General features: G+C 42.5%; 1 long non-coding RNA gene across 1 annotated transcript; it reads right to left on the bottom strand.

The window, feature by feature from the left end:
• Positions 1 to 763: 763 nt before the first annotated feature.
• Positions 764 to 25,613, bottom strand: LOC148394625 (uncharacterized). Its single transcript, XR_015859960.1, has 3 exons — positions 25,474 to 25,613; positions 6,184 to 6,283; positions 764 to 2,685 (listed from the first exon to the last, which is right to left on the bottom strand). It is a non-coding gene; the product is annotated as an uncharacterized LOC148394625 (long non-coding RNA).
• Between the last annotated feature and the right edge of the window lie 222 nt (positions 25,614 to 25,835).

The following is a 25,835-nucleotide window of genomic DNA, read 5'->3' as shown; positions in this document are numbered from 1 at the left end:
CCTGATACACCCTCATTTCTGTACCTTGTAAAAATAGTTTCTTCTTTATAAAAATAATTTCTTTGTTAAACCTATCCAAAGTAAATTCGGCCAAAAGAGCTCAAAGATCTGCAACAAATGCCATGATTGAAAGAAACTCAAGACCAGATGAAAAATAAAGTAATTGACATCCATCAGTTAGAAAAGAGTCACAGGGCCATTTCTCAAGCTTGAGGACTTCAGTGAACCAGAGCGTGTCACGTCTCGTCTCCGTTCCTTGTGTGTCATGGTTTCCGTTCGCGTCTCTGTTCTGTGTCTGTGCACTCGCCTCTGCCTGCCCATGTCCTACCAGTAATCAGTGTAATCACCGCCGCCTGCCTCTCGTTACAGTCTTGTATTTAAGTCCTGTCTGCGTGTCACCCCCCTGTCGGATCATTCTGCTGCTACCCCTGTCAGTCAGCTCTGTTAGTTCTGTTAGTCTGTTACGCTGTTGCTCTCCCTGTCAGTCAGTTCTGTTAGCACGTTCTGGTAGTTGCCTCCCTGTTTCCCTGATAGTCTCCGTCCTGTTTATTCTTGTTTGTTCCTGCCTGTTTGTTCCCCTCATCCTTTCCTCCACCACCCATTTCCCTCAATAAACCTGAGTCCAAGCTACATTTGGTCGCCCTGCTTCATTCCACATGTGCCAGAGCAAGAACCAATATGCGTGAAACAGTGGTAAACTCGGCTCACTGAAATTAGCCCAAGGGCTCAATGAAGACTCATCCAGGAGGTTGGTCACTATGGAACCCAAGAGGACAAAAATGATATCAACGGCAGAGTCCAGAGTTCCAAGGTTCTGTAATGTTAGAAAATCTACAAAGAATCCCAAAGCAAACTTGCTGTTTAAAATCCTATATTCTAATAACAATAAAAGAGCACGTAACACAATTCAACAGAATGAAAAAAAAAGGAGCATGTAACAAATGGAATAAAACAAAGGATATTGGAAGGTGAAAAATAAACTAAAAATAATATAATGTAAACCAAAGATGCTGGACAGACCCTCAGCGAAAAATGATGCTGGAAATTGACCAGAATTTAGTGATGGGTCCGGACGGATCGCTTTAAAAAAGAGCCACAAGTCTGAGGAAGCATATTTACAGTCTATCAACAGTGTCACTGCCAAAACAATGTTGTTTTGAAGCAAAATTCTTTCTTTGGAACCACTGCAATCAGTCCGAAAAAAGAACATCTTTTGCCGTTTGGGAACATTTTGAGCTCATACGGGCAAATAAACAAAGTTTTTTTGTTTGCTTGTTTATTGCTGATTGTCTCAATTTTGGTTAGCACTATCAGAAATCAAATACATTTTCAAATATCCATCCATCCATCCATCCATCCATCCATCCATCCATCCATCCATCCATCCATCCATCCATCCATCCATCCATCCATCCATCCATTTGCCATATCGCTTTTCCAAACTTCCCCACGCTTTTCCATGCTGGAGCTTAACCCAGCAGTCATCAGGCAGTAGGCGGGGGATACCCTGAACCGCTTGCCAGCCAATCGCAGGACACACAGAGACAAACAACCATCCGCACTCGCACTCACACCTAGGGGCAATTTAGAATGCTCAATCGGCCTATCATGCAACTTTTGGGGAAGTGGGAGGAAACCGGAGCACCCGGAGAAAACCCATGCAGGCACGGGGAGAACATTCAAACTCCACACAGGGAGGGCCGGAGGTGGAATTGAACCCACGCGCTCTGGACTGTGAGGCGGGCATGCTAACCAGTGCTCCACCATGTCACCAATTTCCAAATAATTGGGCATATTTATTTTATTTATTGCTTTGGAAATACTGCATTTGTTGAATTGTATATATTGTACAAATTTAACAAATTCCTCATTGTTGACTCATTATATTATATTATATTAGATTAGATTAGATTCAAATTTATTGTCATTGTACAGCACAAGTACAGTACAGCGAAAAGAACTTTGACATCCAACCAGAAGTGCAAAAAGCAGTAAAGTGCAGAGTAAAAAGAATACTGAGCACTAGGTACAGTGCAATCAGGTGAATATGAGGTGAGTTATACTATGCGGGATAATATACAAGAGGGACGAGTGCGGATACGACTGGCTAAGTATTTACAATAAGGTGCAGTAGAACAAATATTTGCAGGCGGTACTAGAATGCAAATTATAAATATAGGGTTATAAATATATATAGTGTCAGTATAACCAGATATGAACAGATATGTACAAGCGGAGTAAGAGTGATGAATAAATATATAGATTGTAAAGAATTATGTGCAGATATGGACAGTATGTGCAGGTAATACAAGTGTTGTTGTGGTGGGGTTATTGTGTTGCAGGGTTCAGAATGATAAGAGTTCAGGGGGATGACAGGGGTGTTGTGCTGCGGAGTTCAGGGCGATGACGGCAGAGGGCAAAAAGCTTTTCCTCAGTCTACTCGTCTTGACCTGAAGAGTCCGGTATTGCTTCTTAGAAGGAAGAAAAGTAAACAGTCTGTGGTTGGGATGACTGGAGTTTTTGATGATACTGCGTGCCTTCTTCAGGCACCGTTTTTGGTAAATCGACTCGATGGTAGGAAGTGATGTGCCGATGATGCGTTGGGCCATCTTCACCACCCTCTGCAGTGACTTCCGGTCCATGGCTGTATTACAGCCAAACATGAAAATGAGGTCACAATTGAATCTAGAATAAACATGGTATACAGAGATTTGAACTATTATTTGTGGTAATTTTATCATACAGACTACAGATTGTTTAAAAAGAAAAATATATTCATCAGACGGTAGACACCCTGAATCGGTTGCTAGCCAATTGCAGGGCACACAAAGACAAACAACCATCCACACTCGCACTCACACCTACGGGCAATTCGGCGTGCTCAATCAGCTGACTATGCATGTTTTTGGGATGTGGGAGGAAACCGGAATTTCTGGAGAAATCCCATGCAGGCACAGGGAGAACATGCAAATTCCACACAGGGAGGGCCAGAGGTGGAATCGAACCTGCACCAGGCGAACTGTGAGGCGGACGTGCTAACCAGTGCTCCACCGTGCCGCCGAAATCAAGAAGGATTGTAGGGAAAATGTTTAGCTAAGTAGTTGATCTTTTCAGTTAATTTAATATTTAATCCAAGTGTGTTGCTTTGGTACTGCCCTAACTCGGTCTAAAAGAAATGTCAAAGAAATGGTGGGCCCCAAAATATGAGTAAAATGGAAGTCGAAGAAGTTGTGGCAATGAGTATGACCGCCATGGACATCTGTGAACATGGAGGCTTACTTGGCTCTTACCTTCCCCTACTGTAGTGGAAATATGCAGTTGTGTACAACTGTGTTGGGAGTGTAACTCTTTCCACAAAGTCACACTGTTGAATAATTGGCCCAAGTCGAAAGGGGCATGATGGATGACTGGGGCATAACTTGTGACCGATGCAGTTCCAAACAAGATTTCAACAGCAAAAAGTCTTGAAATTTGCCCTTCAGTTTGCTTTTTACTTACTTGAAATTTAATTGTAAACAAATCATGTGATTACATCAATACTTACATTAGTCCCAAATAAATCCAGGCAAATTAGAACATATTTCAAATCAAGCACCTCCGCCAATGAGAAGCTTGTCTAAAAAACATGGGCCAACGGGTTTAAACAGCACCTATTAAATGCTGGCAAGGCTAAATGTTGAGAAGAACCCGTGTGATTATCTCTAGCCTTTCTAAAATACATTTAACTCCACTTACAGCTGATGCCAAACCTTTTTCAGCTTTCTCTCCAGTTCTTATGCATACCAGCCTCATTAATATCTTATGAGAGATCTCGAAAGTTGGACAAATTGTCTAATAAAAAAATTGCTTGAATTTTGGATTTCAATTCACTTTCTTCATTTCTAAAACGGGACGGTTATATCAATAGACAATTCTTACGAAAAGTAAATACACCCAAAATAGCTAAGTCCATTTTCATCAGTCGTCCCTTTGCCAGATGTTAATAGACTCTTCAATACAAACACATAATAAATAAACCATAGGGGATCAACGATATTAATGAATATAATGCTAAAATAATTATGGAATAAAATACGCAATAGAACATAAGGACAGCTCATAGTAGTCCTCTAAATGTTTACGAAACTGGGCATCAACAAGCCACCATTTGCATTGATTTTAAAGGAGTCATATGATGACACTTTAATTACGGTCATTTTTTACAATTTCATTTTGTGATGCTTTGTATGAGCAAATTACTTGTTTTTATTTATTTATATTTATTTATATACTACTGATTATTCTATTCACAATCATTTGTTTATAGAAAACGTGTTTATGCTCCTGTTACTCTTTTTCTGTATACTTGGAATGAATCTGGATGTGGGCTAGGATAGTCTCAAGTCTGACTTCTCATTCGAGCCCAAGATCATTTTTGTATATGAGCAGCCTTTTCCACAAAGGTTTGTGACCATGGTTCCCAAATATCACCCAAATGGCACACTTTTGGTTTGCCTGAACCTCTCCTGAGGAAAAACCTCTGTAAAATGATGATCCTGTTGTGTTTTCCAGTCCATCATACTATGCCACATTCATTTTCCAAGCAGATATTTTGAAAATAACATAAAATCTTTATTTTTTTTGTGTATGAATACAAACTTTTACTCGGTGCCTGTAGTACTTTAACAAATTCTGATTGATGGGGAGAAAAAGTCAAATTCTGTTTAGAAAGAGACGAAATGGTTGAAGAGCAGCTTCAAATTTAATTTGGTTGTACATGTTTGGGCATTTTAAAAATGACAGAAATTCATACATCCATCCATTTTCTGTAACCGCTCTTCCTCACAAGAGTCGTAGGTGTGCTAGGGCCTATCCCAGCTGACTTGAGCAGCAGGCGGGGAACACCCTGAACTGGTTGCTAACCAATCACAGGGCACACATAGACGAACAATCATTCTCTCTCACACACACAAACACACTCGCACACACACACAAAATAGTTATAGGAAGCTGAGAACGATACACACACCTACTGGCAATTTTGAGTGCTCAATCAGGCAACCATGCATGTTTTTGGGATGTGGGAGGAAACCGGACTGCCCGGAGGAAACTATCCGGAGGAAACTCACAGTGACAACATGCAAACTCGAGACAGGAAGGAATCCACACAGCTGGAATCAAACCCGCAACCTTTGCACCGTGAGGCGGATGTGGTAACCTGTCGACCACTGTGCCACCCTTGACAGAAGTTATGAGGGTTAAAACGTAAAGACCAAGTCATCCTGCATTTGCATTCAAGACTCATTGTTACTATGGTTAATTTTGATGGAATAACACCAACAATGAAAAAAACATTCTATGGCAACATAGACAGCTTCAAATAAACATGTGAAAAGGAAAAGTGTTTTGGTTAATAAACCCAAACACTGTTGAGATATGCGGTTCATTACCATAAAGTGAGTCCAGTCAGGTCAACTTTTTTTCAAGTTTTAAATCCAGAGCAAATGTAAGTATAGTTGTGGCTCAGTTTACATGAGAAATTAAGTATGTTCATACATGTTATGGTACCTGAATAACATTCTTTGCCTCAGTGAGTCTGCAATCTTATACTATGACTAGGAATGTACAGTTGGCTATTTTTACCCCTTGACTGTCAATGAGAAATATTCATTACATGTGTTTTCAATCAGCCAATGGAAATTGATGTATAAACTAAAGGTTCACTGGACTCAAAATTATGTCGATTTTGACTGAGTGCCAGATAAGCAATTTTAAAAAAACCTTTGACTAGCCAGATGGTTAATCATTTTATACTATGAAACAGGGAAATTCCCAGGAAATACAGTATACCGTGGCCAACTATGTATGTTTGTTTTTATAAACTGTCGAGCCATGATTGGAGAAATGATGAATGGATGACGTCCACAAAGCTGCACAGTTCTTTGAGAAATTATCTGTCCATGATGGGAAATGCTTTCACTAAGACATAATGTTTTCCAAATAAAAACCTTTGGCCATATTTGTTGAAACTATGAGTATAAAGTTGACAGTCACACTTTAGTATAATAAAATGATCTATGAAAAACATTATCCCCGACTGGCTCCATCATATACCTCTGATTTTATTTGTAAGAAGCCATAGACCTGAGGAAGAACAATCAATCAGAGGCAGAAGGTGTGATCGACAAGATCTCTATCATTTACCATGCATGAACTGCCATACTCGTAGCCGCTCAGTTGCACACTCAAGCAGTCTCGAACTGACATGTTTGCTTGTACTCGAGGAGCTTTGTTGAAACCAACTCTGGAAAACAAAAGAAAACACCCATTTCATCAGGCAGCCCAGGTAAATATATAATGCCATATCAAAATGTCTTGATGATTTTATTTATTAAAGGTTCCATACCATTAGATTTCATTTTCCCAATGGTTTGATGTAGAAGTTAGACATCTATGTTCTTTGTCAATTGTACGCAATAGACGATAAAAGGCAAAGAGCTTACAAAATAAGTAGATACGTTTTTGGTGTCTTTGTAACGTAGATTTGCTACTCATTTTTCAAGTAGATGGCCACTTTGTAGTTGCTACACACCCACTCCAATCAGGAAAACGAGCTGAAATTGGCTTAAACTATTGCATCACGAGCCAACCTCGGAGGAGTTTAGCAATCAAAATGGCTTTAATTTATTACAAGAGACATTTCTAAGCATTTCGGAACCAAGCCACATTTCATGGAGATTGATTTTGTGAGGTATTCTTTCATTCACGCTAAAAATACACTTCTCAAATTTAAGCAAGCGAGAAATAGTAGCTATAACACCAAACACAATATACATTATTTTGTGTTGTACAGCAATATTGCACTACAATTAAATTGTATACTCTATCTGTGGATGAAATAGCGATGCCTGTGGTCAGTGTAGCCAAAATGCATGTGAGCAATGCGCCAGGTAGTCGTTAGTGAATGAGGACGGGGCCACATCTCAAATCATCCACACTGTCTCCTTTTATTACCATCTCATTCATCCTGGTTCTTCCTTGATTGTGTGACAAAGAACAGTGCAACCTCAAAAGCATATTCAGGCTCGCCGTGTTGCTCATTGCTTTGAGAATTCTTGACATGGCCGTCAAAAACGTAGATATATTGCCCAATACCAATTAAATGAGAGCTGTTTTTCATATATAATTTGAAAGGGACAGTGATACAATGGGATCAACACTTATTTAGATATTGAATATTAATTAGAAATTGGCCAGTTCAAGATGCCAGCCATTTTTTAACAAACAGCAAAGAGGGCATCCTTGGCATTTCTTGAAAACCTAAAAAAAAAAAAAAAAAAAGGACATCCACGATTATAAAACCAAAATGGTGGTACAGGACCTTAAAACGGGAAAAAATAAAACCTGAATAATTGCCCCCTGAACTCTGCCCACCCTTTCACACACCCCACACCCCCAACAACGGCAGCATTTAGGTTATTACATAGATATATTTTACCTCACACGGACATCTTTATCAGTGAACCAAAAGTTGTTCGAGAAACTCATACACACACACTAACTGGACTGTATTTGTAAGGTAGTGTGAGAAAATTTCTTAATTTTCTACTTTTCTATAATTACTTTCGTAGAAATCACCCAAAACATTATCCATGCACTTTAAAAAAAACTGCTCTCTCTTGACTGGAAGTGACAGTGAATTACAATGGGGAGGGAAAAACAACTAACATTTAAACCAATGAATTGCGGTAAAGGCCACACACGTGCTGCAGGCAATGTAAAACATCCCAGATGTCCCAAACCCAAGCCAACTTCACCAGCTTCCTGGGAGATCTTAAAACATTCCCAGGCCAGATGGAACATTATTCCCATCAGTATGCCCTGGGATCTCCTCCCGATTGTCAAGACTATCCCTTGAGACTGTTATCCTGAAGACCATAATCTTTTTCCAGGATCATCACAAAATATTCTCCTCTGTAACCAATTTTGCATTCAAATTAAATTAAATTACTCATTCAGGAAATTACAAAGAATGTTAGGAAATATTTACTCATTGCTTGACACCATCCACACTTTTGCAAATTTGAACTTTTGTTCTTTTTCTGAGGAAAAGAAGATTGCAAAAATCTCTCAATGAAGTGTTGCAGCCATTGTGTAGGAGGTTGTGTTTGATGAGTAGGCTACAATATTTTAGGCATTTGCAGTGTACTGCGTTTTTCTTTTCAAATTCAAAAGTTACGCTCTTGTAGAGAATCAAATAAATCCTGTTTTTGTTTGAGACTTCAAAATAGCAAAACTGTTGAAAAAGACGTCTAAAATGTTGGACAGAATAATATGTCTGCGTCTTTTGTATATAAACCTACCCCCTACTTTGCGTGTTTGTTCAATAAATTTTCCGAAAGCATGAGTCATACCTGTTTGCCGAATATTTTTCAACAACCGGACTCACCTGGGAGGCTTCACAAATACTGTGAAATCTCATGTCTTAAATGACCACAGGGTTTTCTTTGAACTTAAAAGTCTTACTCAGCACAGTAACTGGGGGAAGAAGCAAAGAAAAAAGATGATTCAAATTCTTCCTTCAGTATTTTATTTTCCTATTGCATTATATAGTCTCCACTACCTCTTCTTCTGTGGAATGGCGCAAATGTCTGTGTAAAAAAGTTGAGTACAGACATTTATACATATCGGATGTGGCCCGCGGGCCGTAGTTTGCCCATGTCTATAGAATGTCTATACTATAGACATTTATACATATCTGTGTAAAAAATTTAAACTCACAAATCACACAAGAATTCAGATTGCAGGCAAGGTTAAATGTTTGCAGCTCTCCTCACATCATACGGACGCATCCATGCACGCACGTGCACGCGCACGGACACACACATGCACACACACACACACACACACAGACACAAAGACACACACACACACACACAGACAGTAACTATGGGAAGCTGTGGACGATACGCAAAGTCATCAAGAAAAAAGATGATTCAAATTCTTCCTTCAGTATTTTATTTTCCTATTGCATCATATAGTCTCCACTACCTCTTCTTCTGTGGAATGGTGCAAATGTCTGTGTAAAAAAGTTGAGTATAGACTCAGGGGTGGGCAAACTTTTTGACTTGCGGGCCAAAATGGGTTCTAAATTTTGACCGGGGGGCCGAACCAGGAGCAGATGGATGTAGTGTTTGTGTGAAGTAATATAAATGACATGTAAAGGTCATTGCATAAAAGGTTTTTACTTTTAGAAGATACTTAAGCATGGATATTAAAAAGAACTTTTTGAAAACAAATGCATTTATTAACAATATTAAAAAAAAATATTTCACCAAAAAACTACTATCAGTGATTCTTATTAAACACGACACTGTTATGATGAATAACATTTTCCATCACTTCAGCGCCTGCAGGTCAGATTTATGAAATATGTTTATCTAATGAGGCGAAATCACATCCAACGGCAAACATTCTGACCAAATACATCATCTTGAAGAATCTGTGAAAGAATACATCTAAATAAAGTAATAAAGAAATCAATAGTATTGTTGGTTTCGCTTTTTTGCTAGTGCATCATAGTCTGGAGTAAAATTTGTTGTAGTAATTCTTAGGATAGAGCCGAGGTGTCGGTCAGTTAACCTAGATCTGTGACGGGCTTTGTTGACGTTCATGTGGCTGAACGTCTTCTCACACACGTAGGTCGAGCCAAATTGTCCACTCTTTTTTAACATTCGGCACTCAGTGTCCACCTTTCTTTTCTTCGGGCCACTCATTTTAATGGAAGGATTCGAGGGGAAAGTTTGTGGGTGGCATTAGCGTAAAACTGTATCTGAAAGTTTAGCGCGCGAATTACGAGAATAGTGACGTCACAGCCTACGCTCGAAATTCGGCACTGATAGATGAAATAGAGCGCGGAGTGCGCCGCGTCCGTACTCTTGAGTACGCACACACTTGTGAGTGTGCACCGTGCTTTCTGACACGGCTCCCGGGAGTAAATGCGCGGGCGGGCGCTTCCCCATCTACTGGAGAAACATAGTAATTGCAGGGAAAATGACCCCCCCCAAAAAATTAATAATACAATGTATTCAGGTTTGGCGGGCCGGATTAAACGGACCCGTGGGCCGGATGTGGCCCGCGGGCCGTAATTTGCCCATGTCTATAGAATGTCTATACTATACATCTGTGTAAAAATTTTAAACTCACAAATCACACAAGAATTCAGATTGCAGGCAAGGTTAAATGTATGCAGCTCTCCCCACATCATACGGACGCATCCATGCACGCACGCGCACGCACACACACGCACACACACTCAGACCATAACTATAGGAAGCTGTGGACAATACACAAAGTCATCAAGAAAAAACACTTTTAGTCTTCGCTCCAAGTTTAGCCGTTTTTATTGTTAATATGGTTTTAACCTTGGAACTACCAAGCTATCATTTTGACGGTTTTCCGAATTTTGATGCCTTATTATGCCTTATATTGATGCGTGTATAGGTTGACAATTCCATGGTACAATTTTATGGTCAAGAACAATATAAAAATACTTAGCGGACATTATTCCTTTAACTCCAGCACACCTGTCAATATGATGGCTCGAATTACGCACATTGGTGTGTGGCGGTGCTGCTGGGTTTTCAAATCAACCAGCGGCTGCATTGAGAAACACTGCTGGTCACCATGATCTATAAAAAAAATCTTAAAGAGATGAGGAGGCATTACATTTGCTTCAAAGTATTGCAGCGTCTGAGGTTGAGTTGCTCAGCTGACACACAGCGATCCAAGCAAAAAAGTCCCCCTGTCCCAGCAAAGAGGATTCGTGTCACATGTCGTAAAAAAGGCTGTTAGATGTCTGATAATCATGACTGTGGGCAGTACATGTCAGACAGTCAAAATCAATAACGTAATGAGCTAATGTGATGCTTGTTCATTCTATAATTCCCCTATGGGAATAAAGTTGCGGTGGGCGCTCTTTACTTATTTAGTTATTAGTTATTTTGTTTGCCCTACTTATTACACTGGAGACAAAGCTCTTCAGCATCTTCTTTTTGATGCTCCTAAAGTATGTACAACCACACGAGGGCCAATGGCAAGCTCTTCAACATCGCCAGTCTCCCTGCCAAGGCAAACGTGACAGAGATGCTTGTTTGCAAGCTTCTCTTTACGGACGAGTTCATGGAGGATGGCCCCCAGCCGCTTGGTCATAACAGTTTTATTTTAGCAGGATTCTGACGATTGTTCTCAGCAACACGACACCAGTTGACTGGAGTCACGGTGGCTCATTGAACGACATGACAATTGTGACATTTTGTCCACTTGTTGCTCTGAGGGATGAAATAAACAACAGTGTTGCTCTGTCATCTTGGGAAATGTAATCCTGCAAAATAATCCCAGATTTTAATAACTATACTTGTAAAATGATTTACTTTTTTTTCCGGTAAATGTAATGGAAATTGTTTTTGGGGTATTCTGAATGCAAAATGCCAGTACATGTATTTCATTTCTCCCCAAGCTTGCATATTAAAGACGCATGCGCACACAGACACACAAACACACACACACGCCAAATGGCTCATGGACTGATAGTTGGGCACCACTGATGTATATAGTATGTTATACTCACGTGCACTATTTATGAACTGCTTGAAAGTAAAGCAAAGAAAATAACCCCTTTTTAAAGACATTTTCCACACCATCTCAACTTAAAGCTTAGTTTGTATTATTCACAAGTTTTTAGTATTAGGAGAAAGATGTGTTTCTGAAATAAAATAATCATTAAATCAATCATTCCAAATAATAATTTGTTTTTGTTGTTGGGTCGCTTTCCAGCTCCTGGTCCCACCAGCTGTGAGCAATGTCACAGGGTTAGTAGGGCCTTGAGCCACACAGATAATCAGCTTCATTAGTGCTGCCACTAAAACCAATTTAAGAGCAGACCAGAGGGATCAGACGGGCCAGCTGTCCGCACCAGCGCTTTGGCAGGCACCCTGGCCACAGCCCACACCAAAACAACAAGCAGCCAACTTGTATCCTGCCAAGACATCTTTGCAAGCGGGCTTATCACCATATCTTTGCCCGTTGGGAATCATTAAAGAATTTTCTCATCTTATCTTATCTCAGAGTGAGGCAGTGAGCATCTATATGCAACAGTACAATGACAAAAATATAGCTGTGGTAATTGTTGCAATCATTCATCCAAAAGTGAAGAATAAACAGCAAAACAAAGACTATGGTTTATTGAATTTATTCCGACTTCATCTAATGTAGGAAGAGGGATTGTGTTTTGTTTGTGTATTTGTTTGTTTGCTTTTGATCTATGCTAAGCTCTGTTAACTCATCAAGCAAACAAGACATCCTTGACTCATTTAAGTCTGGCCATGACCCACCAACATCTTCTTGGCAGTATACGTCACAACATGCCTCACCTGCTAAGGGCCTCATCCCCGAGGACCATCACAAAGACTAATGCCAATATTGTGCTGGCTAGATCGAAAGAGTTGATGAGTGAGGAAAATGACAGAGAAGGAAGTGTAAAAGAGGAAATTTTGGTGCATCAGGAATTAACAGGTTAACAAATTAACAGGAGACAACAAGGGAGAAGCTGCAAAGGCAGTAAGGTTAAAAAATAGTTGATGAGTGAGGAAAATGACAGAGAAGGAAGTGTAAAAGAGGAAATTTTGGTGCATCAGGAATTACCGTATTTTCCGGACTATAAGTCGCTCCGGAGTATAAAGTCGCACCAGCCATAAAATGCCCCAAAAAGTGAAAAAAAACATATATAAGTCGCTCCAGGGTATAAGTCGCATTTTGGAGGGCAATTCATTCGACAAAATCCCACACCAAAAACAGTCATGAACGAGCAACAACAGGCTAAACGATAGCAACAACAGGCTAAACGATAGGTATGCTAACGTGACAAACACAAATGAGGAGCTGAGAACGGGCCTGACGTAACATAAAGAGTGATTTAGGACAACCATTACATAAATAACATGTTTATAAAACCATCGGTGTCACTCCAATTCATTAAATCCATCGATCGTTCTTTGTCAACAATGGCTGCGCGCGGCTGAGGGTGCTTGCACTTCAAAATATTCCAGAGGCTCATATAACGATAGATAAACTATATTTCAAATAACTATAATATAAACAATACCATTATCATCCGTGCACTTTAAATCCATTAAATCCATCGATCAAATTCCTCGTCCTTTGTCAACATCGCCGCGCGTGCGCCCTGACGTCAGCCTCGTCTTTATTCCACAGATCTAGTATATAACTATATTGTAGCGTTAACAAAGTACAAGGATAGACGTGGGTTTGGTAAACGGCTCTTTATTCTACAAAACAAACTTCCAAGCGTGTGGCGGCGTGGACTTCCAGACACGAGAGCTCCATGGCAGAGGACCGGGCGTGCGTAATGGCCATGTCCGAGCCCCATGCACCGTTCGCGGACAGCCACTCGGCCGAGTGCCGGCCCCCGATTCAGTAGAGTAGGACCGGGCGTGCGTAAAAGCCATAATAGTTTTTCAAACCTTCTATGTCACTCCAAATCCTTAATTCCTTTAAACTCTTTGTCCTCCGTGTCACTTAGAAATGATCACCGCTAATGATGCCGGTAGTCCTTACGTGGGTCGCGCCGCGCGGTGCCACTGACGTCACTTGAAATAGTAATCCATTGGTACATCACGGTTCTCCAAACTTTCTTTCTGCTGCTCGATTACTGTTTTCAGCTGCATATTTTACAACTTGAAGCTTGTAACTTGCAAAATATGAATTTCTTTTTGGTGCCATTTTTCTTAAGCCCACCCAGTTGATGAGTCACGGCCAACGTTGAAATTTAAAGCGCCCTCATCCAGTTTCGTCTGAAAATATAATTTTTTTCAGATGTAGTTTTTTGTTTTGTTTATTTGGTTGTTTTATCAAAGACAAAGTCTGCTTTATTGTCGATTTTTTTTTCATATACCAAGACACACAAAGAGATTGAAATTACGTTCCCACTATCCCTCGGTGAGAAAGTACACATATGCATACAAGCAACACAAAAAAAAAAACAAGAAGGCATAAACAATGAATAAATAAGAGTGTTGAATAAATGATAAATAAACAAATAATAATAAATAATAATAATAAATATAAGAGGAGCAAACAGATAGTGGACTTGGATATGGTGCTTTAAAGTGTTAATTGCTTTATTTGATGTTTTCTCTATTTTTTATGTTTTGAATATGTTCAAGATAAAGATATAAAAGCATGTTAAGTGATCAACTATACTAAAAATAACACGGGAAGTGGTCAACTATACTTTTAAGTGATGTCTTAATGATCAAGTAAAAATTTGTGAAAAAAAAACATATATAAGTCGCTCCTGAGTATAAGTCGCCCCCCCCCCACCCAAACTATGAAAAAAAACGCGACTTATAGTCCGGAAATTACGGTAACAGGTTAACAAATTAACAGGAGACAACAAGGGATAAGCTGCAAAGGCAATAAGGTTAAAAAATAGAAAGGCAATTGGTTCCGGTGACATACCTGCAGAGGTATGGAAGTATCTAGGGTAGCTACCTGGCTGTGAAGGTGAGATAATACCTAAGGAATGGAGCAAAGTGTACTGGTGTTCATTTTAAAGAATAAAGGCAATGTGCAGGTTTGTGGGGGCTACAGAGGAATTAAGTTGAGCCACACAATGTAGGTAAGGGAAAGCTACACTCAAGACGGAAATGTGTATTTGGGAGCATCAGTCCATACTTCATGCCTAGGTGTAGTACCACAGATTTTTGCCTTGAGGGTGTTATTTGTCTTTGCTGTAGTGATGGATAGGCCGATAGACTGAACCCTCGTGGGCTATGATGTTTGCAGATGATGTGATTTGCTGCTAAAAAGGGAGCAGGTGGAGGAACATTTAGAATTCGTAGTAGAAGAATGAAGATCCACAGAATTAATATATGTATGTGCGCTTAGGAGATGGGGAAAGGAGGAAGACTGAGGCTACATACAAGCAGATGAGATAGTGAGGGTGAAGGATTTCAAATATTGAGGGTCCACAGTTCAGAGCAATAGTGACTGTGGAAGTAGGTTGAATCGCATGGAGGAAAGTGTCAGTCGTGTTATGTGGTACAAGAGTATATAAAATGAGAAGATCAGTGTAAGAGAGGCTGACCACTATGTACCGCCGAGAGACAGTGGCACTGAAGAGACAACAAACAAGAAGCAGAGCTGGAGGTACTGGAAATGACGGCTAGCGACCAGTAGAGAGTTTACTGTATCTTGACCCTCGCCCATTGTCAATTTTGTTAGGTTTCGCCCCCAATGAGGACATGTTTGATGTTTTTTTTACTCCTTAGCTAGATAATACTTGTGGCAGCTGCTCATCTGTTAGAATCACATCTTTGTTTTCAGAGTGTGGTGGCCATGTAGAGGGGAAATGCGGAAACTTAAAATAATCACACTGTTCACGCAAAACCAGACATATATTGCATGTCGGTTGCCAAGACGTGTCAATTATGTAACAAAAGTTTTACAATCTACAAAAGACAGAAATTGTGAATGACATTTGCCCCTATCTGAGTCAAGCCAAATGTAATTATTTTTATTCATATAAATGTGTTGTGGTTCATACTTGAGTTCATACACATTTTAAAGAAATCTGCAATGGATTTTCAGTGTTACACACATACGCACGCATGCACGCACACACACACACACACAATGTAAATTACTCTTCTAATTACAGTCACTTAAAAGGAAAATCAACGTATTCGTAAATATGCTCCGAACACGCACAGGTTCACTTTGGAAACTCAAGCATGTTCATTCTTCAGAATGTACCAAAAAAGGAGTGCAGGTGCATGCAATAGAATAGAATAGAATAGAATAGAATAGAATAGAATAGAATAGAATAGAATAGAATAGAATAGAATAGAATAGAATAGAATAGAACAGAATAGAATAGAATAGAATACCATCTCCGGCCCTCCCTGTGTGGAGTTTGCATGTTCTCCCCGTGCCCGTGTGGGTTTTCTCCGGGCACCCGAGGGTGCACCCAGCGTACCACACCTACGCTAGGATGCTGTCGACGGTTGTCTGGTAGAAGGTCGCCAGTAGCCGCTTCTCAAGATGTTTTTTCCTGAGCAGTCTCATGGAGTGGAGTCACTGTTGTGCTTTCTTGACTACCGCCATCGTGTTGACAGTCCAGGAGAGGTCATCGGAGATGTACACGCCCAGGAGGTTGAATGAGTGGACCCTTTTGACCTAGGTCCCGTCGATAGTAAGTGGGACTGGGTCTGTGCTGTGTTTGCGGAAGCCCAGGATGAGTTCATTGGTCTTTGTGGTGTTCAGAGTAAGGTTGTGCTCTCTCACTGACAGTCTCTCAACCTTAGGCAGACCCGTCTCCTCCTGAGATTAGCCTGACTATGGTGGTGTCGTCGGCAAATTTGATGATGGAGTTAGCGGGATGGGATGGTGTGCAGTTGTGGATGTACAGTGAGTACAGTAATGGACTCAGTACTCATTCTTGTGGGGAGCCAGTGCTGATTGTTGTGATAGGGGTCAGTAAGTCTTTTATCCATCTGCAGGTAGAGATGGGCTGGCCGAGGAGATAAGTTTGTTGATTCAAGATTCAAGATTCAAGAGTTTTTTATTCGCCATGTTTGAGCGTGCCAAACAAGGAATTTGACTTCGGTAAATCACAGCCTCTGTTCAACATTTAGGTGACTAACAACAACACTCAGCACATGTGAAGAACGAAAGATATTCTCAAACATCCCCAGATCTTAAACTCCCAAGAGGGCAAGGAAAAACTCAAAACTCCAGCTATGGGAAATGAGAAACCTTGAGAAAAGTCCACAGATGGGAGGGTCCCTCTTCTAGGATGACCAGGCTGTAATGGATGCAGAGAGGACACATAGTACAAACAGTGTAAACAAAAAAGGTGTGGAAAGCAGGATGTTATTGCACAGTAATGACTCCGAGACTCTAAGAGTGGTGTGAGTTCATCAGAGCGACAGCCTGGGGGAAGAAGCTGTCTCTGTGTCTGCTGGTTTTAGTGTACAGAGCTCTATAACGGCGTCCGGAGGGGAGTAGTTCAAACAGGCTGCAACCTGGGTGTGAAGGGTCTGTTGAGATGTTACTTGCACGTTTCCTGGTCCTGGTCAGGTACAAGTCTTGAATAGATGGGAGGTTGATTCCAATTATCTTTTCTGCGGTCCTTATTGTCCGTTGCAGTCTGTGCTTGTCTTGTTTGGAGGCCGATCCAAACCAGACAGTGATGGAGGTGCAGAGGACAGACTGGATGATGGCAGTGTAGAAGGTCTTCAGCAGCTCCCGCGGCAGGTTGAACTTCTTGAGCTGTCTCAGGAAGTACAGCCTCTGCTGGGCCTTCTTCCGGACAGAGTCTATGTGGCCGGTCCATTTCAGGTCCCGAGAGATTGTGGTTCCCAGGAACTTGAAGGTGTCTGATGAGAGAATAGTATTACTGCGGATAGTGAGGGGTGAAAGTGGTGAAGGGCCTCGCCTGAAGTCCACTGTCATCTCCACGGTCTTGAGCGGGTTCAGGTCCAGGTGGTTTTGGCTGCACCAGTGGACCAGCCGCTCCACCTCCTGTCTGTACGCAGTCTCATCACCGTTCTGGATCAGTCAAATGAGAGTGGTGTCGTCTGCATACTTCAGGAGCTTCACAGAAGAGTCACTTGCGGAGAAATCGTTGGTGTAGAGGGAGAAGAGCAGTGGGGAGAGGACGCACCCCTGAGGGGCTCCAGTGTTGGTAGTCAGAGTGTCAGATGTGATGCTCCCCAGCCTCACACGCTGTCTCCTGTTGGTCAGGAAGCTGGTGATCCACTGACAGGTGGAGGCAGGCACCGCGAGCTGGATGAGCTTCTGTTGGAGGATGTCAGGAGCGATGGTGTTGAACGCCGAGCTGAAGTCCACAAACAGGATCCTGGCGTACTTTCCTGGGGTGTCCAGGTGTTGCAGGATGTAGTGCAGTCCCATGTTGACCGCATCATCCACCGACCTGTTTGCCCGGTAGGCAAACTGGAGGGGGTCCAGCAGGGGGCCCGTGACATCCTTCAGGTGGTTCAGCACTAACCTCTCGAAAGATTTCATGACCACAGATGTCAGTGCAACAGGTCATTCAGACCTATGATGGCGGGCTTCTTGGCCACTGGAACGATGGTGGAGCTCTTGAAGCACGCGGGCACCTCACACAGCTCCAGGGAACGATTGAAGATCCGTGCAAAGGTGGGCGCCAGCTGCTCAGCGCAAACTTTCAAGCAGGAAGGTGACACGCCGTCTGGGCCCGGTGCCTTCCTGATCTTTTGTCTTCGGAACATCTGGCGCACTTCCTCCTCGCGAATCTGGAGTGCGGGCGCGGCCTCTGCAAGAGAGAGAGTCGGTGACCACGGTGATGGAGGTGTGGACAGAGCAGTTGTGGGGGGAGGTGAGTATGTGGATTGTGCTGCAGGAAGTCCCGTTGTGTGGGAGGACCGATCAAACCTGCAGTAGAACCTGTTTAGCTGGTTAGCGAGCCTTGGGCTCTCCACAGGACGGGGGGTTCGTTTCTTGAAGCCCGTGATGCTCTGCAGGCCTTTCCACACTGTTGAGGGATCAGGATTGGCAGAGAGGTGTCTCTCCAGGCTCTCCCCATAACACCTCCAGGCTTTCCTGACCTCTCGGTTCAGTGTGTTTCTGGTCTGCTTGAACAGGTCCCGGTCGCCGCTCCTGTAGGCCTCCTCCTTGACTTTGCGCAGCCTCCTAAGGTTCGGTGTAAACCAAGGTTTGTCGTTGTTGTACGTGCAGAAGGTCTTAGTCTGCACACACAGATCCTCACAAAAACTGATGTATGATGTGACAGTGTCAGTGAGTTCATGCAAGTCTGAATCTGCAGCTTCGAAAACTCTCCAATCGGTGCAGTCAAAGCAGGCTTGGAGGTTCTGCCTTGACTCCACTGTCCACTTCCTGACAGTCCTCACCACAGGCTTAGAAGTTTTTAGTTTCTGTCTGTAGGCAGGGATCAGATGAACTAGACAGTGGTCCGAGAGTCCTAAAGCTGCACGAGCCACAGAGTGGTATGCATCCTTAATTACGGTGTAGCAGTGGTCCAGTGTCTGTGCCCCTCTGGTGGGACACGTTATGTGCTGTCTGTATCTCGGGAGTTCGTGTGCGAGGTTCGCCCTGTTAAGATCACCCAGAACAATGATTAGTGAATTTGGTAGAAGTTTCTCCATGTCTGTCACCTGGTCAGCCAGCATCTGCGTGGCTTCACTCGCACGTGCGTGTGGTGGGATGTAAACAGCCGCCATGACGATCGAGGAGAACTCCCGTGGTGAATAGAACGGCCGGCAGTTTATGAAAAGTGTTATGAGGATGTTCGGGATGATAGTGTTGAATGCTGAACTGTAATCAATGAATTGCATCCTCACGTAGTTTCCTTGGAGCTCCAGGTGGCTCAGCACTGAGTAGAGAGTTATGGCTATGGTGTCTTCTGTGGATCTGTTTGCTCTGTATGCAAACTGGTGGGGGTCGAGTGTGTGCAAACACTTTCTGAAAGAATTTTGTGATAATGGGTGTGAGAGCAATGGCCCTGTAGTCTTTCAAGTTGTCTGTGGATGGCGTTTAGGGGACTGTGATGCGTGATGTCATGCAGTAAGAAACACCGATGTGAGAATTTTAAAATTATAATCTATGTGCTCTTTTACATACTGTAGGCATACATACAGTATAGAAAAGATTATTTTGCCACAACAATATTTTTTTTTTCAAACAGTAATGGTAAATGGGCTGTCAGTTGTATAGCACTTTTCTACCTTCAATACTCAAAACGCTTCTTAATGTTACCATATTTACCTACTGATGACACAGCATCAGGGACAACTGGAGGTTCAGTATCTTGCTCAGTCACTTTGACATGGTCATAATGGCCGGAGATCAAACCCTACAAAAACTCTGCCACTGAGCCATTTTCAGACTTTTGTTTGTCACCTCAACGAAAAACATTAGGCAGGGTTTGCTGCTGTTACAGGGGGATTGGTCCCCCCCCCAAAAAAAATTGCAAATGAGTGAAAAAGTATTGTCAAATCACAAATATGCATTAATAATATTGATTGTTGTATGTATTGTATGGGTCAACCGTATTTCCGTACAGGCTTGTAGTTTTGTGCATATGCAAATCTGAGTGTGTTCCCGTGTGCCTGCAATGAAACATTTAGTAGTGTGTTTGTGTATGCAGCATCTGAACAGCAGATTCTTTGAAGCCAGAGGCACAGATCTCGCTTAATCTGCAGTTAACGGCTGTTTAAACAACGTCCATAAAAGTTTAACAGTTCTGCCTATGCCCTATTCAATGGGAGGCATTTTACTTCATGCAAAAACAGGCCGCCAAGGTAAGGGCCCCACTGACTAGCATTTAATGTGTAAAAAAGGCAGTCATTATCAGCCTCACAATGACACAATTCACTCAGACTGTGTGTCTGCTATTCCATTTGGTTTGTGTCAGGACCCCAGTGCTGCTGATGGATATCTTATTGGAAGAGTTAATCAAGAGCTAATGTATGAAGAATTGAAGTGCATGCTGTTTGGTTTGGACAGTATACACTGTGTTTCCTTTGGCAATGTTTCATATAGGGGATGTGATTAAACTGCATTGGATGTGTGATTATGCGATGGGCAAAGTGGAGCTTGACAGTGAGCGGAGCGTTTTCATTAAGGTTAAAGGATTAAAGAGGTTATATTTTTTTACCTTCACCAATTGCAAGAATGCAACGCTTAATATTTTTTTGGTAATTCATTTATTTATTTATTTGCTAATTAATAATTACTATGTATCTAGTTAACCAATTTTAACAAAACTAGGATTGGGGCATGGGTCATGCTATAAAAACATTAACTTTTAGTGTTAATGTTCTAATGCAGACTAACGCAGGCTAAATGCAGCCCATTTTGCAACCTCTCTGCAATGTTAATGAAAGCAAAATAAACCACACTATGCTGTGCTTTTATTTTGAAAATGTTTATTTTATTCTAATCTGCATGAGTATTGACAGTACAGTGCAATGTTGCTGATTTAGTGACCATTATGCTGTATTTAGTGACTTTTCCATTGGCCCTTATGAAATGAAAAAAAAAAGGCTAGCAATGCCAACAATGGTTCTCATGTTGGCAACATTCTTGTTTCCTGCATGGTGGTGGGAAGAGATTTGCCCTGATAATAAAGTTTGTAAACAATGTGACATCATCGCAGCTTAGCTGGAGGCAAAAACATTCAGCTTGAAAACGGTAAGCATATTTCAACTGTTTAACGGACACGAAAAACAGCCATTTGAGTGAATATGCGAGTAAACTCCCTCTCCCCGACCATAAATGTTACTTTAAAAAGTTGACTCTGATGGTCGATATTTACCGACCCCTACACCCTCACTCACTGGATGGACGATTTAACAAGACTGCCCACCGTGTCATGGCCAGGCACGTACAGAAATGAGCGTTTATACCAAAGATGAACTGAAAATGATTAGAAGCCTATAACTATTTCTTAAATGGACACGTTAAGAAGTTAGCAGAATCATTGTGGGGGCCATCACCTACACCAGGCACGTGCACTCATAGGAGGCAGGTGAGGCAGTGCCTCACCTTGCCACCAGGGGCGGTACGGGGCTCAACATGGTTTCCTCAGCTGTCACCATAAGTTGTTAAAAAATGAATAATATGATAAAACATAATATAATATCTGTCCTGTGGTCTATGCTTTTAATGCAATTTTGGTGTGTTTCCTATACATTTGGATCATTTTCATAGTCAAAATAGCTGTATTTCTTGTTCAAATAACAACGGGAGACGAGAATCATGGAGGCTGAGGCAGTGACAGGTAGTGCCTTTCAGGACGTGCGCGTGAGAGTGTGCACCACTCACACACTGTACTGAGCGCGTGCAAACAGCGCGTGCTTGCAGTCAGCGGGAAAATACGGGCCTTGAGGCAGCCAGTACTTTTGCCTCAAAGATACGGCGATAGTGAGCCTGCGGCTAATAGTTCACGACACGAGTAAATGCGAGAGTAAATTAAGAAGAAAAAAAAGAAAAGAAAAACAACCAACAACATTCGGTGCTAACGCGTTGCTATTTGGCTTTATTTTCCCTGAAAATGGAGGATATAATCTCGAAGATAAGAAATTTTTCAAAACTTAACTTTCAGTCAAAGCAAGAAATCATAAGTAAGGGAAGACCAATGCCAGATTTGTGAGGATTAATTCAAACTACTGGCCTCCCGGGACGGACTACAACACGTTCGTTTCAAAGGGATTGGTACTCTAAAAAAGATTTCATTTACAAGTAAAGGTAAGAATACTGCAGTGGTGTGTTTAAAATGTTATTAAATTTAATCAAGAGTGGGATAACAACCATGTATGCTTGTAAATCTGACTTGTGAGTCAGTGCCTTAGCGTCATATAGTACGTTTGTAAATCTGACTCTGAGTCAGTGCCTCACCAACCCCAACCCTCACCGCACATCACTGACCTACACACAACTTAAATATAAATATAAATAAAAATATAGCGAACTTTGTGTTAGCGAGCAGTTAGCATAAGTGCATGTAGATTATAAACAGAGTCCCCCAAATAATGACCATTTTTAAAGTAATTTTAGTTACAACTCAGTCCAGGCTGAAACTAGTGGTACATTCCAGTCTGTTTCCTGATATGAAGTGTCATTGTCACGTCTCGTCCCCAGCCGTTCCACTATGTGTCTTTTGTCATGGTTTCTGTCTGTGTGGTCGCCCCTCCCCTCCGGTGTGCCCATGATTAGTTTGATTATTCCCACCTGCCTCTTGTAACCTGTCATGTATATAAATCCTATCTGCCCCTCATGCCCCGTCGGATCATTGCATGTGTTGATGTTTAATGTCTTCACCCCCTTTGTTTCATGTCCCTGTCGGTTAGTCCTCTTGTTGTTTTGTTACTTTATGTCAGTTTGCCGGGTCTGTTAGTTTGTTCCCTTCAATAAACCCTGTTCCAAGCTGCATTTGGTCGCCCCACTCCATCCGATCCGTGACAGAATGATCCGACCACTTCAGCGACCAGCGCCTGGACCAACCTCCTCCATCAGCTCCCTCTGCGACGCCCGATCCACGTCCGTCGTCCGAGCATGTTCCAGCGCCATGGGCTCCGCGGCCGCCTTTGGACTTCACTCCAGCGACGCCGGACCCGCGGCCGCCATCGGAGTGCCTCCCGGGCCATCAGACCCGCGGCCGCCATCGGGCTCCACCCCAGCGTCGCAGGACCCGCGGGAGTCACCAGACTTCAAGCCAGGTGCGCCGGACCCGCGATCGTCCCAGGACCCGTTCCCAATGCTGCGGCGCGTGGTGGCTCTTGCCGCTGCGCACTGCGGCGCCTTCCGAATGCCGCTGATCGCAGTCCGGACTTCCAAACGCCGCCGATTGCGGCTCTGACTTCTCGAATGCCGCGATTGCGGTCCTGACTCCCCTGAATACCGCCGATTGCGGTTCTGACTCCCCGAATGCCGCCGATTGCGGTTCTGACTCCCCCGAATGCCGCCGATGGCGGTTCTGACTCCCCCAAATGCTGCCGATTGCGGTTCTGACTCCCCCGAATGCCGCAGATTGCGGTTCTGACTCCCCCGAATGCCGCTGATTGCATTTCTGACTCCCCCAAATGCCGCTGATTGCGGTTCTGCCTCCACCGATTGCCGCCGATTGTGGTTCTGACTCCCCTGAATGCCGCCGATTGCGGTTCATGTCCCCAGAGTTGCCGCTGAGCGCGGTTAGGACTTTGCCATGGCCGGTGAGGCCATTTGGACTGGTGCGTGACGTCCTTGTGACATAGGCCATGATATGTATATCAACTGTTTCAGAGACAGTACACAATGGACCATTAACTGTCAGTAATATAATTACCACTGTATCTATCTGACTTGTGTGTTCTGTCTCTCAATTTAGCTATTTACAAACATGATTTATGATTTGGGAGTCTACTGTGAACAGCAGACATAAGTCTGGTTGGTGCTCAAAATGTCAACACATTTTAAAAATTAAGAAAATGTGAAGTTTGTTTAAATACTATTTACATCATGCTGCGGAGTGTGTGTGTCATTTGTGATGGCTTCTTCATATTTTGTTTGTAAAACATCCATCCATCTATTTTCAACACTACTTGGCCTGTTTAGCATTGCGAGGGGTACTGGAAACTATCCCAGCTGACATAAGAAAGGCAGACTACACCCGGAACTGGTCGCCAGCCATTTGTCGGGCACATATAGAGATGAACAACCAGCCTCACCCATACTCATGCACAACGTCACTGAACAGGAATCGATCCCATGCTTTCCTCATATGTCAGGCGGGTGTACCCCGACATGTTTGTAAAACTTGTATTTCCTCATAATAACACATACCACATCTACACCAATAGCCCCCAATTAGAACAAGACAAATCAATACTTGATATAAATCCGTCAAATTCAAATGGAACACACTTTAGGTAGCATGCTGTCATGGCCGAAGACAACAGTTCCAGTCGCCTCTTTGGAAAATTAATTTGCCATTCCACACTCCTTTTGCTCTCTGTGTGCCCTTTGTTAGACTCAGTTTGCAATTGTATTTTCTGGATGCTTTAAGAATTATAAACACATTGATATAATCCAAAACATTTTTCATACCAGCTGTTGTACATGTGTCCAAGATTTAAAGTAGTGTCAGACAGTTAATATGCTGGGTAGATTTTTTTCATACTTATGCAAGTCCATTCAGCAAAAGGTGTGTAATCGCAGCAAAGACAAGGCCAAAATCTTCTGAGATGTTGTCTGATTTCATCCTTCTCAAAAGGTGGTGGGACAAGGGGGGACCCGTGTGACCTCAGAGATCATGCTTATTTTTGCTGGACTACGATAAAGTGTAATTGCACGTCCGTTACAGTAGGTGCCAGTCAGAGCCGGTTGAGACCTCCACATGGGGCCCTAGGCAAAAATTTATCAAGGGGCCCCCCTAACTAAAGCTGCCCCTGCCCCCCCCCCCCCCCCCAAGACCAGAGAGACAAAATTTGACTGACTCAAATTAAGTTTAATGTGAAAATAATTAACAAATACTCCGTTTTAAATAATCTGTTGCTCCACCTCCTACACAAGTGTACAAAAACGACAACAAATACAACTTTATTCAACAAAACATCGGGAGACAGATTGCTTCCAGTCACGCAGTATGTCAATCAGTCTCACACACACACACACACACACACACACACACACACACACACACACGCACGCACGCGCACACGTACGCACGCACGCACACCATAATTATCGGAAGCTGTGGATGATACGCAAAATCATCAAGAAAAAACACTATTGTTCTTCGTTTGAAGTTTAGCATGTTTTAACTCGGCATTATGCAAGATTTTCACCTATGTTCCATACCAAATTAACCACGGAAGAAGGGCAATCGGTAACCTAACCCTAAAAAGAGAGGAGTTGCGTTGCCTTGCTTACCTGACTGCTGTTGTCTTTACTCATTGTCATAAAGACGCTTCTTTCTTTTTTCATTCCCCGATTTAAAATGCTGCATCATCTTTGCGGCTACGAGTCTACGACACGGATGCTGCAAGCCATGCAGCGCTCCTCGTCTACAACACACGTCACAGAATCAATAATGACGTCACGCGCGTCGCGCTAGGCCTAACTCTAACAGCGTAGTGCACGTATTGGGCGCGCTACTACTCATTGTCAAAGCTGCACATGTCATATTAGCTCGAAGGTGCCAGGAATATAAACTGCAGTGAAGAAAACCTTATTAGACACCGTGGAAAAATATTAAAATATCACAGTGATGAAAACAAAGGTTCGGAGAGACT

Source organism: Syngnathus floridae, chromosome 8 (assembly GCF_059516105.1).
Source record: "Syngnathus floridae isolate MCC-2025c chromosome 8, RoL_Sflo_1.0, whole genome shotgun sequence".
Classification (NCBI taxonomy): domain Eukaryota; kingdom Metazoa; phylum Chordata; class Actinopteri; order Syngnathiformes; family Syngnathidae; genus Syngnathus; species Syngnathus floridae.
The sequence above is the reverse complement of the archived record's forward strand: the minus strand, read 5'-3'. Positions and strand labels throughout refer to the sequence as shown.